This window comes from Notolepis coatsorum, assembly GCF_963971535.1.
Source record: "Notolepis coatsorum genome assembly, chromosome: 6".
Lineage (NCBI taxonomy): Eukaryota > Metazoa > Chordata > Actinopteri > Aulopiformes > Paralepididae > Notolepis > Notolepis coatsorum.
The window spans coordinates 161,828,354-161,846,858 of NC_140170.1; positions in this window are offsets into that span (position 1 = coordinate 161,828,354).

An 18,505-nucleotide genomic window follows, 5' to 3' on the forward strand; every position below is an offset into this window, starting at 1 on the left:
GTGTCAAAATATGATGTTTAGTGAATCTTTGTGGGTAAGTCTGCCATGCAATTAATCGCCCTCGCGTTTAACAAGCAACCATAATATCAGTTGAGGAATCGTTTATGATTAACTGAAACTGCCAACATGTGATTCATCTGTGAGTTTATGTTTGTAATGTGAAGGACCGACAAGAAACTCACTAAATGGACCTGTCTGTAGAGTTGATGATAGGGGTTTCTACTCAAAAAGAAAATGAGACACTTTGACAGCAAATTGCTATACCAATGCAAGTCTGAATGCACATTTGTATGCACCTTGCAGTGTGTGAGATTTAATGTTAGATGTCGTTTAATGTGGCTCCCCACAAAGAGCCCATATAGGAACAGTATATACAATATGAACAGTGTTGGTGATTATGCAAACATCAATGAATATTGTAATTGTGCTACTGAACAGACTTGTGTACAGTGCTGTGTATAAATGTAATTTCCATAGATTAGAGGCATTATGGGTTGATAGCCTCATAAGGATGTACAGGTTGAGTGACAGGCTTATGACCTATACTGTAGCTGTGTCTAAATCCATCTACCTGTATGCATGCCTGTCTGCCTGTCTTTGTCTGTCAGTCCACCTGTCTGTCTACCTGTCTGTCTACCTGCCTGTCTACCTGCCTGTCTGTCTGTCTGTATGTCTGTCTAGTCATGTTTTGTCTGTCAGTTTATCTGTCTGTCTGTCTAGTCATGTCTTGTCCGTCAGTTTATCTGTCTGTCTGTCTAGTCATGTCTGTCTGTCTAGTCATGTCTTGTCTGTCAGTTTATCTGTCTGTCGGTCTAGTCATGTATTGTCTGTCTGTCTAGTCATGTCTGTCTGTCTAGTCATGTCTTGTCTGTCAGTCTATCCGTCTGTATGTCAATTTATCTGTCTGTCTGTCTAGTCATGTCTTGTCTGTCAGTTTATCTGTCTGTCTGTCTAGTCATGTCTTACGCACCCCTGTGGAGGGGCGCAACACAAGGCAACAGACATGATGGGTGAGGATGCAGCGACACAAAACCAGGAAACCGTTTGCAAAAATAATAATATTTATTCACATAAAAGGCAACACAGAGAGCAAGGAGGACTACCAGTGGCACCAAATCAAACACAAAAAGGAAAAGAAAACCCACGGGCGCGAAGCACCCGAAAAGTACAGTGGGTGGTGCTCACTCTAAGCTAGGGTATTTAACAGCAGGTCACCTACGTGATGCAAAATGTAGACCCCAGGGTATCTTCCTGTCCTTAATTGTCCCTGTGTGCAAAAACAAAATGTTAGTACATAGAAAAGGAATCACCATAGGCTGGGTGACAAGGAGACAAACAAATATACAAAGGGTTAGGTTAACAGTAATGTGCAACAACAAATAATGACTCCACTAGATAACATGTAACATAAAGATAATGATATTAACAGCGCAACGTATCAGAGCTTTCACCAGCTCTACACAAAAGACACCAAAAGCCACAGCTCTACAATAAAGGCTAACACAAAAGACATTTCTACAAACTAACAGCGCAACGAACCAGAGCTTTGACCAGCTCTACCAAAAATACCTCAAACAGAGCTTTGACCAGCTCTCACACAAAAACGGCTCTACACCAAAAGACAGTCTGTCTGTCTGCCTGTCTGTCTGTCTGTCTGTCTGTCTGTCTGTCTGTCTGTCTGTCTGTCTGTCTGTCTGTCTGTCTGTCTGTCTGTCTGTCTGTCTGTCTGTCTGTCTGTCTGTCTGTCTGTCTGTCTGCCTGTCTGTCTGTCTGTCTGCCTGTCTGTCTAGTCATGTCTTGTCTTGTCTGTCCGTCTGTCTAGTCATGTCATGTCTGTATTTTACTCCAGGTCAGATCCCAGAGGCAGAGATAGTTCTCTTTCATTTCAGGTTTCAATATTTTAGTCCCGAGAGCTCCTATGAATTTCCACGTGAGAGTGAAGTCTGCCTGCCTTATGAGGTCATCCAGAGAGAGAGAGAGAGAGAGAGAGAGAGAGAGGAGAGATGAGAGAGAGAGAGAGAGAGAGAGAGAGAGAGAGAGAGAGAGAGAGAGAGAGAGAGAGAGAGAGAGAGGTGATGGTGTGATGAGCAGTGCCTCCTATCTGGGAGATTATGTCACAGTCCATTGAGCAGCAGCAATGCGCGGGGGTGGCAGGATGGTGTCATACTAACAGTCATTGTGATCATCAGGCTGTAAAACTCTCACCTCCTGGCCACCTCTCAAACACCTGCTTTAAATAATGAGCCTGGGAGACATTTGAATTGGTAAACTCAATGTTTTTCAAAGGTGTGTGTGTGTGTGTGTTGTATTACAACTCTAAAGTGAATGTTAGTGAATGTCTAAAGTGAGTGTGTGCATGTGGATGTGTGTGCAATGAATATAGAATGGATGGGTTAGTGTTGCATAGAGTCACTGAGCATCCTGATGACCTGGGGATAGAAGCTCCTTTTTAGTCTCTCTGTGCTGGCCGTGACCACAGCAGTGCAAAGAGGCAGTTGTTGTCTACCAAGTTGCATGTCTACCTCTATACTGTAAGTGGGTAGGTGATTCAGAACCAGCCCTGAGGCAGAAGCAAAACAAGCGCCTGCTTTTGATTAGATGAAAATCAATACAATTATACATGCTTTACAAAGAATGGATACCGGAAAAAACAAGACACAAAAAAAGATACAAAACACAGGAGCTGCTGGGGAGCTGTATGTGTGTGAATGCTGCTTCCTATGCATTATGTTACAGCTATTACCATGTTGGTAGCTTCCTGTCATCCGTGGATTTATTATCTATGTTCTTTAAATAGATTTCCATTGTGGATATAGTATTTTTGTGTGAATTTATGCAAAGTTGGAAAGGAAATTAAGGGAGAGAGAGAGGCTAATTAAGAGGTAAAAACAGCACAGCACTACTGCTTGACCTTACCCCTAGAACCCACCTCACCCCTGCCCACTTTGACAACCTAGGATGGCTTAGAGTAGACGACAGAGTACAGCAACTTGCAATGGGCCTGGTCTACAAGAAACACTACACGACTAAGGTACCCATGTACATGTCAAAATACTTCCCAAAGGTCAGTGAATACCACAACCACAACACCAGAGGGAGCTCCACAAATCATGTTAAACCCAGATTCGGCTCAAACAAGGGACTAGACACGTTTCGCAATTATGCCACATCAATGTGGAACGCCCTACCCACAGCTTGAAAGGAATGTGAATCAATACCCACTTTCAAAACCACTCTCAAAGAACACCTACGGGAGACTGCAATTCGAAACTGGCCCCTGTAAATGTCCTAACCCAACCCCCTCCAATGTACAGTAAATGACCAAGTATGGTTTTGTCAATATTCCAATGTACAGTTTTGCTTGTACAGTTCAGTTGTACAGTGTGTCCCCCCCAACCCCTCCTACCCAACCCCCCCCCCCCCAACCCCCCCCCCCCCCCACAACCTACCCAACATCCTCCAATGTAGTTTCTACGTCAAATGTATATACTCTCTTTTCTGGACTATTTTTGTATCACAAACAGTACTGTATTTGCAAACCTGGTATGTCATAAATGTATAGATGTAGCAGTACTGTCTATCTGTATGTCATGTATGCAGTGGTGCAGTGCAAATTGACAGTAGGTCAAACGCTGCATGTTTCTCCGGGAGTCCGGTTGGATAATGCCATGTAAAAGCGATTGCGCGTACTTCAGCCTCAGTGAGTGAGGTATCACAGAGTGATACCGAGTGATACCAGCACTGCAACACTGCATGTATGTCATATATGTTATGATGAATTGAAAATGGGGGACCCTGATGTAAACAAGACGAAAGTCTTTTCTCTGGTCTGCATCCCCTTAACAATTGTATGTATTGAGCTGTACTGTACTGTACCCATTCTGCAATCTGTTAATAAAGTTTTCAATCAATCAATCAATCAAACCACGACCACAACACCAGAGGGAGCTCCACAAATCATGTTAAACCCAGATTCGGCTCAAACAAGGGACTAAACACGTTCGCAATTATGCCACATCAATGTGGGACGCCCTACCCACAGCTGTAAAGGAATGTGAATCACTACCCACTTTCAAAACCACTCTCAAAGAGCACCTACGAGAGACTGCAATTCGAAACTGGCCCCTGTAAATGTCCTAACGCAACTCCCTCCAATGTACAATAAATGTCCTATTAAACCCAATAATACATGAGACCCTCTTCTTGGGACCAAGTAAGGTTTTGTTGATAATCCAATGTACAGTTACCCCCCCCCCCCCCCCCACCCCCGCCTACCCAACCCACCCCCCCCCCCCCCCCTCCACCCCACCTACCAACCTCCTACCTACCAACCTCCTCCAATGTACAGTTTATTCGTCAAATGTATATACTCTCTTTTTTAGACTCTTCTTGTATCACAAACAGTACTGTATTTGTAAATCTGGTATGTCATAAATGTATAGATGTAGCAGTGCTGTCTATCTGTGTGTCATATATGTTATGATGAATTGAAAATGGGGGACCCTGATGCAAACAAGACGAAAGTCTTTCTCTGGTCTGCAACCCCTTATCAATTTTGTGTATTGAGCTGTACTGTATTGTACCCATTCTGCAATCTGTTAATAACATTTTCAATCAATCAATCAAACAGCCAAACACACCCAGAAAACTTTCTCTGGGGCCCCCCAAATTAAATCCCTCTTAGGGCCCTATAGTGACTTGGGCCGGCCCTGATGTGATTGGTCAAGTCAAGTCAACTTAATTTATTTATAAAGGACGTTTAAAAACAACATAAGAGTTGACCAACCAAAGTGCTGTATAAGGCCTTGTGAATAATAACACATTGAAAATGATACGGTAAAGCAGCCAAACAAAGATATATATATAGCGTCACGGTATATAGCATCACGGTGGTGTAGTGGTTAACACTGTCGCCTCACAGCAAGAAGGTCCAGGGTTCGATTCCCGCTTCGGGACCAGGTTTCCATGATGCCAGGTACCCAGGTGGGGTATCTCCCAGGGTATCTTTCCCAGTTCTTAGACCTGGTCAGGGCTATAGAGGCCCATGAGACAACGTAGAAGAGAGAGAGAAACCTTTGATCACAATTCTCATACATTTCCTCACTGTGCTGCTGACTTCTGGTGGAGGAAATAATACTGGAATTCAATGTGGGATGTCCTCCCATGTCCTCCGCCTCGCAGTGAGACCACCTGACATCCAGCCCACTCGTCCCTAACCTTTTCCTGCCTCCACTCACTCCTTCGTCGACGGTACAGCAGTGATACTTTGTTGCCATAGTAACTTATCTTTCTAAAGAGAACAGACCCATCAATCAAAACGCCGTTTCCCGTTCTGTGAAGCCGGCCGCGGCTTGCAAAGACTCTAATTTGGAGTCGACGATGAAATTAGCAACAGAGAAGGGAGGGGGGGAGAGGACGGGAGGGAGGGAGAGGCCCTCTCCATCATGTTTCATCATTATGAAACAGAAATGAGAGAGAGAGAGAGAGAGAGAGAGAGAGAGAGAGAGAGAGAGAGAGAGAGAGAGAGAGAGAGAGAGAGAGAGAGAGAGAGAGAGAGAGAGAGAGGGGAGAGAGAGAGAGACATCAAAGAGGGAAAGAAAGGAAACAGCAAACCTTGATAGTCATAGTGTCAAAGTGTGTATACAATTTTATAAAAAGTGTACTCCACTTTCAAATAAATGTCACAAAATCAGCTTCAAAGAAAAAGTGTCCACTGATTGGAAGAAAAACGAGCATTGAAAGAAGAAATGTAGTGGTATTATTTCACAAGCTTGTATTTCACCTGGTCAGAACATGCCCCAATGTGTCATCCACTTCAAGATGCCCTGCAATGGGGTAAGTAATGCTGTGTTTGCACCGCAGGACCTTTCCCCTGGAACTAGGGACTTGTTGAGGAACTCAGTGTGCGTGCGTGCACCGCCAGGACCAGGGTCTAACAGAAGTTGCGGGGGATTCGTTTACCCCCAAAAAGACCCTGCTCTGACTGAGGGTATACTTTAAAAGACAATACTCTGGGGGTAGGACTTTAAAAGACCCCGCTCTGGGGGTAGCACTTTAAAAGACCCCGCTCTGGGGGTAGCACTTTAAAAGACCCTGCTCTGGGGGTAGCACTTTAAAAGACCCTGCTCTGGTGGTAGCACTTTAAAAGACCCTGCTCTGGTGGTAGCACTTTAAAAGACCCTGCTCTGGTGGTAGCACTTTAAAAGACGCTGCTCTGGTGGTAGCACTTTAAAAGACCCTGCTCTGGTGGTAGCACTTTAAAAGACCCTGCTCTGGTGGTAGCACTTTAAAAGACCCTGCTCTGGTGGTAGCACTTTAAAAGACCCTGCTCTGGTGGTAGCACTTTAAAAGACGCTGCTCTGGGGGTAGCACTTTAAAAGACCCTGCTCTGGTGGTAGCACTTTAAAAGACCCTGCTCTGGTGGTAGCACTTTAAAAGACCCTGCTCTGGTGGTAGCACTTTAAAAGACCCTGCTCTGGTGGTAGCACTTTAAAAGACCCTGCTCTGGTGGTAGCACTTTAAAAAGACCCTGCTCTGGTGGTAGCACTTTAAAAGACGCTGCTCTGGTGGTAGCACTTTAAAAAGACGCTGCTCTGGGGGTAGCACTTTAAAAGACCCTGCTCTGGTGGTAGTTCTGCACTAATGTGAAATATGTTCTACAGTGGTAGTAGTACATTCAATATGTTCTGCACTAATCTGAAATATGTTCTACAGCAGTAGTAGTACATTGAATGTGTTCTGCACTAATGTGAAATATGGTCTACAGTGGTAGTAGTACATACAATGTGTTCTGCACTCATGTAAAATAATGTCTAGTGGTAGTAGTAGATTTAATGTGTTCTGCACTAATGTGAAATATGTTCTACAGCGGTAGTAGTACATTCAATATGTTCTGCACTAATGTATTATGTTATACAGCAGTAGTAGTACATTCAATGTGTTCTGCACTAATCTGAAATATGTTCGTGGTAGCAGTACATACAATATGTTCTGCACTAATGTCACACAATAACCCTTTGTTATAATGAACAGTGCATACAGTTGCTATATATATATATTATATAACATTTGATTGTTGTAAATTCATGGTGGTGTCTTTATCTACTTGTAGTCTGGCTGTTGAGACACATGTGTGTTTGCTCTGTGTGTGTCAGGCCATGCATAACCTAAACTATTGCTTTATATATATAAAAAGCAAACTCTTGTATCTTGTATCTTGTATCTTGTATCTTGTTAGTGCACACACACACAGTCACTCAAATATGGCCTCAGTCCCCTGCGTTACTTCCACATTTAATTCTAACAAAAAGTTATTAGAGCAATGCATTTATTTGGGATATGTGGCCTTCTCTGCAGAGTAGGCTAGTCTTTGATCCCTGCTCGCAATGATATATAACTGGAAATTAGGTAGATAGCAGAAACAGGCTACTAATCTGCAGTGTAAAGTAGGCAGAGGAAGCCAGCTGCATGTCACATTGCCTAGACCAGACACCTACTGTTATGAATTTGTTGTGGTTATGATCAGCAGACCAGTGGCAGCAGTTCATCAATGAATGGTTTTACAGTTGCCCAGAGAACAAAGTCACACCAAGGCAGGTTCACCAGTTGCTCTCTTGTTTATTGGGTACATGGCAGATATTTATACATTGGTTGTCACGTACACACTGAGCCAAAAAACCACCACAAAGGAAGTAAGACGGACAGTGATTTAGCAAGAATTACTGCTTATGAAACGGCTAGCGGAATGCTATTTGATTCCACATATTTATGTCATGTTTACTGTAAAAACAGGAAGCTGGGAGGGACTTGTCATTGGTATTGATTGGCATTCATAGTAACCAATAGTGCATTACGGTCGACCCATTAGCTAGCAAGCTAATGTTAGCAACATATAGGTTAGCAACATTAGTAACGTTAGCTAGCAAGCTAACATTTAACATTTGTTCAATTTAGTTTAAGAGGCAGAGTGCTAGCTTAGTTACAATGTGCTGTAAATGTCATTCTAGAAAGCATTTCTTTGGACAAAAAATTAGTAGGCCTGTGCTGGATGACTCATTTCTCGTTTTCAAGGAAATTACAAACATCTATTTTGATTTCATTTGATTTCCATTTCATTAACACTATCAGTGCCGGCCTTGTTTACCTTTTTACCTCGTTGAATGCATCATCCACTTCAATGTTAGCGTTAAAAACGCATAATCTATGTTTTAAATTATGGCTATGTGTCTAATCTGCCCGTCGCTTATCAATGACTTGTTTGCAGTCAACATTGTCGAAACGGATTGTTTTTTAATCGGTTCATATCCTTTTTATAGCATTTCGAAAAGCTATCGTTCTCTCGAAAATGTTCAAAAAAATTTAAGATTCCCCCATAAACGGCATTTATTGGAATATTCTCGAATACACTAGACACGTTGTCATTTGTCTGCCTATTTATGAATCGTTTTCAAATAAACTCTAGATTATCGATAGTATATGTGTACTTATGCACGCTATAGAGGCAGGCTGAAAATCTATTATACATTTCCTCAAGATCACACACACACACACACACACACATACACACACACGGCACATGCTGATATCTCAGTGAATATAGGTCTGATTATCCTAAAACTGGTAACATAGACTCCTTACCTTAGATCAGATGTTATCCAAAAAGATTATTCCAATTCCTGATCGCCATTCCAAATATCGATAGCGTTTATTGATTGATTATTGGCTGCTGTAATATATATTCCAGGCTGCTTTCCAACTCACGATCAGATCCCTCATCATCAGACGGCTCGCCAGCACAATGGAGCCAGTTGGCCACCCCCACAGGGATCTCCCAGTATAATTGACTGACCTGCAGTTACACAGGGATAGACGATAGGGGGGCGTTTTTTTCCCATCTGAGCTCCTAGAGAGTCTGCTGTACCAACGGGAGACTCGGTTGATGAAATATGAATTCAGACAATACACGTCGTGGCACTCAACGGGGGGTCTGATAAGACAAGAATACAAGTCGTCTGCATTCAAAGTGTTAAGACAGGAGCAACTCCTGCTTTCTTAACTCATTGACCGCCACGCTTAAGTGCGCCAGAGGGCGCTAGAGCGCCACCGCTTTAATCAATGGGAGGAGTGGGAGATTTGCGAGTGCTTAAAATATATCTTAAATGATGGCTATGGGTCTAATACACTCTTCGATTATCAGTGAGTTGCTTGCAGTCAACATGTACAAAACGGATAGTTTTTTCATCGGTACATTTCCGTTTTATACCGTTTTGAATACGAGTATAGTTTTGGTGATTTCTAGTAATTCCAGAGAAAGACGCGATAATAGCCCTTTAGTGGAATACACAAAACACGTTGTAATTTTTTGGCTGATTATCGAATCTTCCTGAAATCAACGCTAGATCATAATTATTATCCTTCCTCATGCACGCATGCAATGTTGTTTAGACCGGCGCGCCGCTCCCCCCCTCCTCTCACCCAACGGAAAACAGCCACACATACACACACAGATACAGTGTCGATCGGGTAGAAATACATATCAGATCAACGATCAAATTTATATATAATGTTCTTACCTTGTATCTGATGTAATGCAAAAGAAATAATCCAATTATCTGACCGCCATTTGAAGTACTGGGCGCGGAGGTCCGTGCCACGTTCAACAGCATTGCATATGAGGAGGGGGGGGGGGGGGGGGGGGGAGCGTTGCAGATGTATCGTTGAAATCAGGTTACCTCTGATTGCGGACCTCCCAAACTTTCAAACTTCTTAGATGAAGGAATGGGTACAATAGGAGACACGCCTCCAGTTTTTCAAAAGTTTTTGACACGCCTCAGCTTCTGAGCTGAAGGCGTGTTTTTGCGGACCTCCCAAACTTTCAAACTTTAGACTGTTTTCTTTATACGTTTTTCTTTTTCTTTCTTTCTACCACAAGACGCGGCCACTGATGGGTCCATGGGACTTGGATAAGACATTGATCTTAACTGATCACTATGACTTTATTGCTTTTTTCGTTATATATGCCTATAATTGTGTACAGCACTTTGAGCTACATGACATGTATGAAAGGTGCTTTATAAATACTTACTTACTTACTTACTTACCTCGCCTGATTATTTAAACCACGCCCGCACGGCTTGGATCGTCCCAGAAAAAAAACTATACCATTCCCAGTGGAGTGCAATACCAGCCGGAAGGCGTAGGGGGCGGTATTTGCCCTTTTGCTAGCTCAGACCCATTCCCAACGATAACATCAGGCTGGATGGATGAAAATGAATGGATATCGCTAATAAAAGAAATAAGGATTAAAACCCGACTATACTCGTGATTGGTGCTGAGCGGTTGGCGAGTTAACCCGACTATCATCGGGTCTGGCGTCCAATGAGTTAAAGTGTCTTGAAAACATGAATCATCCTAAACTTAAAACATGCTTTTTCCTTGATAGATTCAAATATTTCATTCTGTTGCTTTTCAGAGTGGGGCAGCCTATCTATGACCTCTACTATGTTTGACGAGAGAATCTGGATGTGACCAAAACCTCTCCTCGACTTCCTAAGGGGGGGGGGGAGAAGTGTCAGCGCGAGTGACAAGGGAAACGAGCCAATGAGCAACCCACTCATCCCGACCCTGGGCTCAGACAGGGATGGCCTCCCACCCAACAAGCAGGAGAAGAAACTGGACTTGCCGAAGCGATCGTGTGATGCCATGTTCAAGGTCCCTTTCCCCTACAGGAGCACCAGTGGCTTGAAGAGTTCACACACTGGCCCTCCTCTCCAGCCCATGCCCACACGAGTCCTTCCACTCTACCAGCCCTGGACCCAGAGCCACAAACCTCACGTCCCTACCCCCATCCGGGAGCACTGCGGCTGGACAAAGTGGAAGGAGCTCTACCCCCAGAGCTGGGAGACACTGTACCCCGTATGGGAGCTCCCCCACCATCGGAACCCCTTCTCCGGACACGGCGGGGATGTCCGTCTCCCTGGCTTCCACTTCGACCAGCTGCACCACCCTTCCAAACTCGGATCGATGACTTTGGTCGCCGAGGACATACTCGGGGTCGGAGGAGGACGCGGGTGGGAGTCGCCTGCATTGAGGGGACGGTTGAGTTTGCAGGCGGAGAGGCAGAGGAACGTGAGGCACAGCCTGGGGCCATATGTGAAGTGGAGAGACAGGGAGGTGGACCGGTCTCACGTGGGCATGACGTCAAGTCCTGCGTCCGCCACCGAGGACCGAACATCCCAACCTGAGTTCATGTACAAACACCAGAAGGTTGACAAAAGCCCTCTTCTGGGACAAAGTCCATTGCTACTGTCCTCCTTAAGATCATCCCCTGTTGATTTCTCAACTCATAAATACACCTCCACAGGAGTAAAAGAGAATAAAGCTCTCTCTTCTCCCCATCGTTCCCCTGTTGCCAGCTCCTCCTCCTCCTCCTCCTCCTCCTCCTCCCCTATCCCCTGGCTCCTCCCTCACTTTGCGGCAGGCTCTCTAATCGAGCTGAGAGACGGGCATCTGCGCAGAGTGGAGGACCTGCAGATGGAGGACTTCCTGCTGGGCTCGGCGGCCTGTCCGGAGCTGCGTCTCAGCTGCTGCACGGTGCAGAGGATCTCCCCTTCCTCCACCTCCTCCTCCCTCTCACACCTCCTCATCCTCCTCCACGACCACAACTCTCAGGTGAGATGCGTCTCTACTTTCCGTAGCTCCATTTCTGCAGACCCCTCTCTGATTGGTTGAGCCCATTTGAAAGTAGAGACGCCTCTGGCGTTGCCTAGGCTGGTAAAGATATGCCAGGAAGTACCGGCTACAGGCTTTCCGGTTTCGACAAAACAATTATAGAAACGTGTGAAGTGCACAATATTTTCCTCGTTTAAGCCACTGCAGCGGCTTTGCCTGAAGAATTGACTACATGACCGGGACGTTCTAGCTTGTTTGCCGACAGGTTTGAATATGATTTGGGAACATCAAATGGGCAGGGTTATAATAGAAGAAAGACAGTGTAAACAATATAATTAACTCTGAATATAATAATGAGGAAAAAGAAACAGGATACACAACAAGGTGCATGAGATGAGGTTATATGTAGAACATGGTACAGTTACAGTAAGTGGGGAGTGTAAACACTAAACAGTGATTCAAACCCCCTCAATGTACAGTTTCTGACAGCTGGGCTGTGTTGAACTTGTCACGTGAAATAACGTTATGTGAATAAACCGCGAAATAACCGCGAAATAACATAACGTTATGTTATATAACGTTACAATGTACAGTTTCTAACAGCTGGCTGTGTTGTGAAATGTGCATAACGTTATGAATAAACCGCGAAGTCACGCGAAATAACGTTATACGCGAATCTGGTAGTACATTTCTTTTTATCTTCTTGATATGATAACATTACGTCCGCCTTTTGCCGCGTGACGAGCTAAACCAATCAGAGAGGGGCTTCGCTCAACCAATCAGAGAGGGGCTTCGCTCAACCAATCAGAGAGGGGTCTGCAGAAATGGGCTCAACCAATCAGAGAGGGGTCTGCAGAAATGGAGCTACGGAAAGTAGAGACGCAGGTGAGATGGGAGAGAGGGTGAGAGAGAGAGACAGACAGACAGGCAGACAGAGAGTGTATTATGGGTGTAACTAACAATTCAATGCTGCTGTATTTCCACATTCAAATATATCCCCCGCCCCCAAAACGGTCTGTTCAAGAAAGTAAATAAAAGAAAAATAAATATGAATTATTAGACTAGTTTCTATTGTGTGTGTGTGGGGGGGGGGGTTGTTGTTAAATACAAATAAATAAAAAAGGAACTCCAATCCCTCATGTTGGAACAATACTACCACCTAGTGGTCAATTATATAAACTGCATTACAGTGACTACTTCTTACCCTCCTCCCCTACAGGAGCTGCCGGTGGATGTATACACAGAGTACCCGTTCTTCGTCCGCGGGCAAGGTTGGTCCTCCTGCTGTCCTCAGAGGACAGTCCGTCTGTGCGGCCTGCGGTGCCGCCAGCTCAGCGTGGGGGACGTCTGCCTGGTTCTCACTCCTGTGGCGCTCCACAGCACCCCCTGCCCCCCACGCCTGCCACCGCCAGCGAGCCTGGAGCCAGACATCTCCACCAGAGGGGCTGAGGAAAGCTCACCCAAGACTGCACTCCCCACCCAGCTCCCCCAGGAGACGGAGAGCCAGAATAAGGAGGTGCAGCCGGCCAGGAGGAGGCGTTGGTCAGCCCCGGAGTTCAGACGCCCACGTGCCAACTGCCCGTACTGACAGGGATCACCTCTCCCTCCGCGCATGGAGCGAAGATGATGTTCAGTCAGTTTTTCGAAGCTAAACTCAAGTTCTACTTTGCCGTATTTCTACCTCGTAACTGTTGGTATCTGTGCTCAACTGTCTCTTTCTGTGTTACTTTTGTATAAACAGGGACGTAAAGGTTTCATTCCAAAATGCAACAACACACCGGTATCAGGGTTGTAAAATATGTGTTTACCTGAAAATAAATACTAGTACCAAAAATGTCATCTTAAAAGAAAAAAATGTTAAGAGGGGAAAATTATAATAATAAGTAATACATTAGAAGGAAAATGTTTTAGCATTGGTTAGAGATGATAATGGAGGTCAATAAGACAAAACAAGTCATTTCATAGAGTTTGCTGTTTGAAAGATCTATTTGTTGCTATAGTTACATCTGACCTTAACATTTTTATAGGCTTCTTAAAAAAGTGAATTATGCCTTTAACTTAGCTATGGCATCAATCATGTTCTATGGTGGCCGGAATTGGCTACTTTTATGTCAACCACCATTTTGCAAGACAATATCGGCTTATTGTCCCTATAATGATTGATGTCTCTTTGTGGAATGGTAATGTTGATATCTGGTTTCAAACTCTTTGGGAAAAGGTAATGTTGATATCTGGTTTTAAACTCTTCAGGGAATGGTAATGTTGTATCTGGTTTTAAACTCTTCAAAGACTGGTAATGTTGTATCTGGTTTTAAACTCTTCCTGGAATGGTAATGTTGTATCTGGTGGTTTCAAACTCTTTGGGGAATGGTAATGTTGTATCTTTTAAACTATTCAGGGACTGGTAATGTTGATATCTGGTTTTAAACTCTTCAGGGAATGGTAATGTTGATATCTGGTTTTAAACTCTTCGGGAATGGTAATGTTGATATCTGGTTTTAAACTCTTCAGGGACTGGTAATGTTGATATCTGGTTTTAAACTCTTCAGGGAATGGTAATGTTGTAGTTGGGTTTAAACTCTTCAGGGAATGGTAATGTTGTATCTGGTTTTAAACTCTTCAGGGACTGGTAATGTTGATATCTGGTTTTAAACTCTTCAGGGACTGGTAATGTTGATATCTGGTTTTAAACTCTTCAGGGAATGGTAATGTTGTAGTTGGGTTTAAACTCTTCAGGGAATGGTAATGTTGTATCTGGTTTTAAACTCTTCAGGGAATGGTAATGTTGTATCTGGTTTTAAACTCTTCAGGGAATGGTAATGTCGATGTCTGGTTTTAAAGCCAATCAGGAAGCAGGGACCAGGTAACGTGGATCAGGGATAAACATGGACCACAACATATCTATCCAAGTAACATTTGCACATTATTTGCACAACTGCTGATTGCAGTGTATAACGTTCCAATAACAAAAACCTCTAACCTAGACCTCAAACAGAATTCAACATTAGCTCTTTGAATAAGAACATTGGTATTTTTCAGTCAGTTCAATTCATATTTGTGTGTTGGCAAATTAAGAAGTCCCAGTAATTGGTCACTCCTTGAAATCCATTTGATATCTGTGGTGTATTTCAAATTAGGGTGGATCTTTTTAAAACCCAATAACTTTTTAGAATGCATCAATGAAGACATAAAAAAATTTTCATCTACTTCTATTAGCTAGTCAAAAATTATGTCTAAAACTGTGGAAAGTATGTGAATGCCACTGATTGTGTTGTTGTTTTTTTTATCTGCCTGTGTGCTGTACCTACTGCTACTTTGCCTTATTGAAGATGTAATCAGGACAACGCAAACAAAAGTAGGAAATGATAACAGATGAACAAGAATCTCAGAGAGCATGAATTGTGATCCTGGAAAAACCTTCCAAACCTTACACTTCTTATTCACTGATATTGCTAAAAAATTATCTTCTGTTTCCATAGTTCCAGAGTGACAATTGATTGATTGATTGATTGATTGATTGATTGAAAACTTTATTAACAGATTTCAGAATGGGTACAATACAGTACAGCTCAATACACACAATTGTTAAGGGGATGCAGACCAGAGAAAGACTTTCGTCTTGTTTACATCAGGGTCCCCCATTTTCAATACATTGGGGGGGGGGAGGGACTGTACAAACAAAACTGTACATTGGAATATCAACAAAACCATACTTTGTCCCAAGAAGATGGTCCCGTGTATTATTGAGTTAGGACATTTACTGTACATTTACAGGGGCCAGTTTTGAATTGCAGTCTCTCGTAGGTGCTCCTTGAGAGTGGTTTTAAAAGTGGGTAGTGATTCACATTCCTTTACAGCTGTGGGTAGGGCGTTCCACATTGATGTGGCATAATTGTGAAACGCGTTTAGTCCCTTGTTTGAGCCGAATCTGGGTTTAACATGATTTGTGGAGCTCCCTCTGGTGTTGTGGTCGTGGTATTCACTGACCATTGGGAAGTATTTTGACATGTACATGGGTACCTTAGTCGTGTAGTGTATCTTGTAGACCAGGCCCATTGCAAGTTGCTGTACTCTGTCGTCTACTCTAAGCCATCCTAGGTTGTCAAAGTGGGCAGGGGTGAGGTGGGTTCTAGGGGTAAGGTCAAGTAGAAGTCTGACCAGTTCATCATAACAATAACAAACACCATAACAATCAATCCATCATAACATATATGACATACATGACATACAGATAGACAGTACTGCTACATCTATACATTTATGACATACCAGATTTGCAAATACAGTACTGTTTGTGATACGAAAAGAGTCCAGAACAGAGAGTATATACATTTGATGTAGAAACTGTACATTGGGGGGGGGGTTGGGTAGGAGGGGTGGGGGGGGGGGGTACACTGTACAACTGTACAAGCAAAACTGTACATTGGAATATTGACAAGACCATACTTGGTCATTTACTGTACATTGGAGGGGGTTGTGTTAGGACATTTACAATGTTGGTTCCGTGGTTACCATGGTTACCTGCTGCCTTGCTGGAAGAAATATTCTGTGAAAAGCTGTCAGTTTGTAAAACTACACCTCAAGTATAGAAATAGAAATAGTTCCTATACTCATACTTTGAAAATGGCAACATTAGCTCCAAAAAAACAAGTACCTTTGACTGTATTGCTATATTGTTTGCTTATAATTCAGAAGTATGATATTTAAACGTGGTCCCAAAAACGAATGGAAGTGAATGAGGAGCCTGACACGTGGGAGGAATGGTGGTGCTGACAGTGGACAACAGGGACAGCTGTGTTCGCTAACTTACTAGTAGACGACTTTAGATAGAGGTAAGACTGCTGAAACCTGACACATTACAAACGTTTTATGAGGCCCATTCAGTGGAGCAGCTTGAGATTCTACATCCAAGTGGCACAAATTCCAATGTTCTCTCTCTGATTTAAGAGTATTGCATGTTCATAGATATTGACTGAACTGTCCCAGGGCACATGGAATAATAACATATTGCAGATGTTGGGAGTTTTTTTTATTGACAGTTTACATGGTGCTCTATGGTGTGAGCTATAGTTTAATGACCCTGAGAACCATCAACCATATTCACACAAGGGCCATCTTGCCATGCTCTGGTTGGGTTCCTGTGGGAATAGGGTGGAAAGGAACCCAACCTGAGCATGACATTCGAGCAAAATGGCCACCATTTGACTATGGTCAATAGAGTCATAGGAACCCAATCGAAAAGCCACAAATACGCGGGTGTCAATCTGAGAATGCGGTTGTTTTTCTTTGACCCCCGTTGACCCTTTGGAGATACAAGGTTCTCACACGAAAGCGGCAAGAGGGGAATTCTTCAAATCAGTCCACCTGCCTCTGAGAGCCGACCGCGCTTAGATTGGTCAATGTAAGAAAACAGCAGAATCTGCCGGTGGCACCTGCCCGCTGCTTCTTGGACACGTTTGGTTTTGACCGAGGACATTATCGTCTCCCCGTTCACCCACCTGCAGCTCTGGCCCGACATCAAAAGGCAACAGAGAAACTTGAATGATGATACACAACCGGCCGGCTGCCAGTCCGCTGTCCACCAGATCACTGGTGTCTGTGGGACTGTGTGTTTCTCAGCGATGAAGACGGAGTAAACGTTCTAAATGGACTACATTTGTTTTTTTCCCCGTGAGCTGTCGATTTGAGCAAACACTGCGACAGGAAATAACCATGGGTTCCGGGATGTTCCCTGCAACTGAAACGTTGCTATTATCGACTTTTTCCACTGAAACAGCTTGGGTCCAAATGTGTTTCTTAATATTAATATTAGTGTAAACACATACACACACACACACATACATACATACATACATACATACATACATACATACATACATACATACATACATACATACATACATACATACATACATACATACATACATACATACATACATACATACATACATACACACACACATACATACATACATACATACATACATACATACATACATACATACATACATACATACATACATACATACATACATACATACATACATACATACACACATACATACATACATACATACATACATACATACATACATACATACATACACACACATACATACATACATACATACATACATACATACATACATACACACATACATACACACACACATACATACATACATACATACATACATACACACACACGCATACACGCATACACACATACATACATACATACATACATACATACATACATACATACATACATACATACATACATACATACATACATACAGATACACACACATTTTGAAACCAGGTTGCGGACCAAAACATGATGCACCCAAACCCTAACCCTCTCACAGTCTACTGCATACCGGTGCGTCTGCATCAATTCCTCCAGGAAATGGTTGAGGGTTGAAGAGGCTACTTTCAAAATGTAATGCAGCACAGTTTACTAATTACCTATGTACACTTTTAATCAGTAACTCAACCCATTGGAATACTCAAACTCATCAATGTAATCTGATTAATCTGTTACTTTTGATTAACATTATCTCTAAAATGTAAAATATATATTATATACGTTTAGGCATTTAGCTGCTAAATAAATAGTTTATCCCATGTTATCATCTTCCACGACTAGTATCAATCATTATATAATAGATGTGTCAAATTATGTTTGTGTCCAGAATCTCACAAACAAAATGCCTTTTCGCCTATTTGTCAGTTAACTGACAAGTAACTCCGCCACCACCACGGCACTCTCTCTCTCTCCTCTAATTGTTACAGATTACAGTTGTTACTATTTGAAAAGATTAGAGTGTCATCC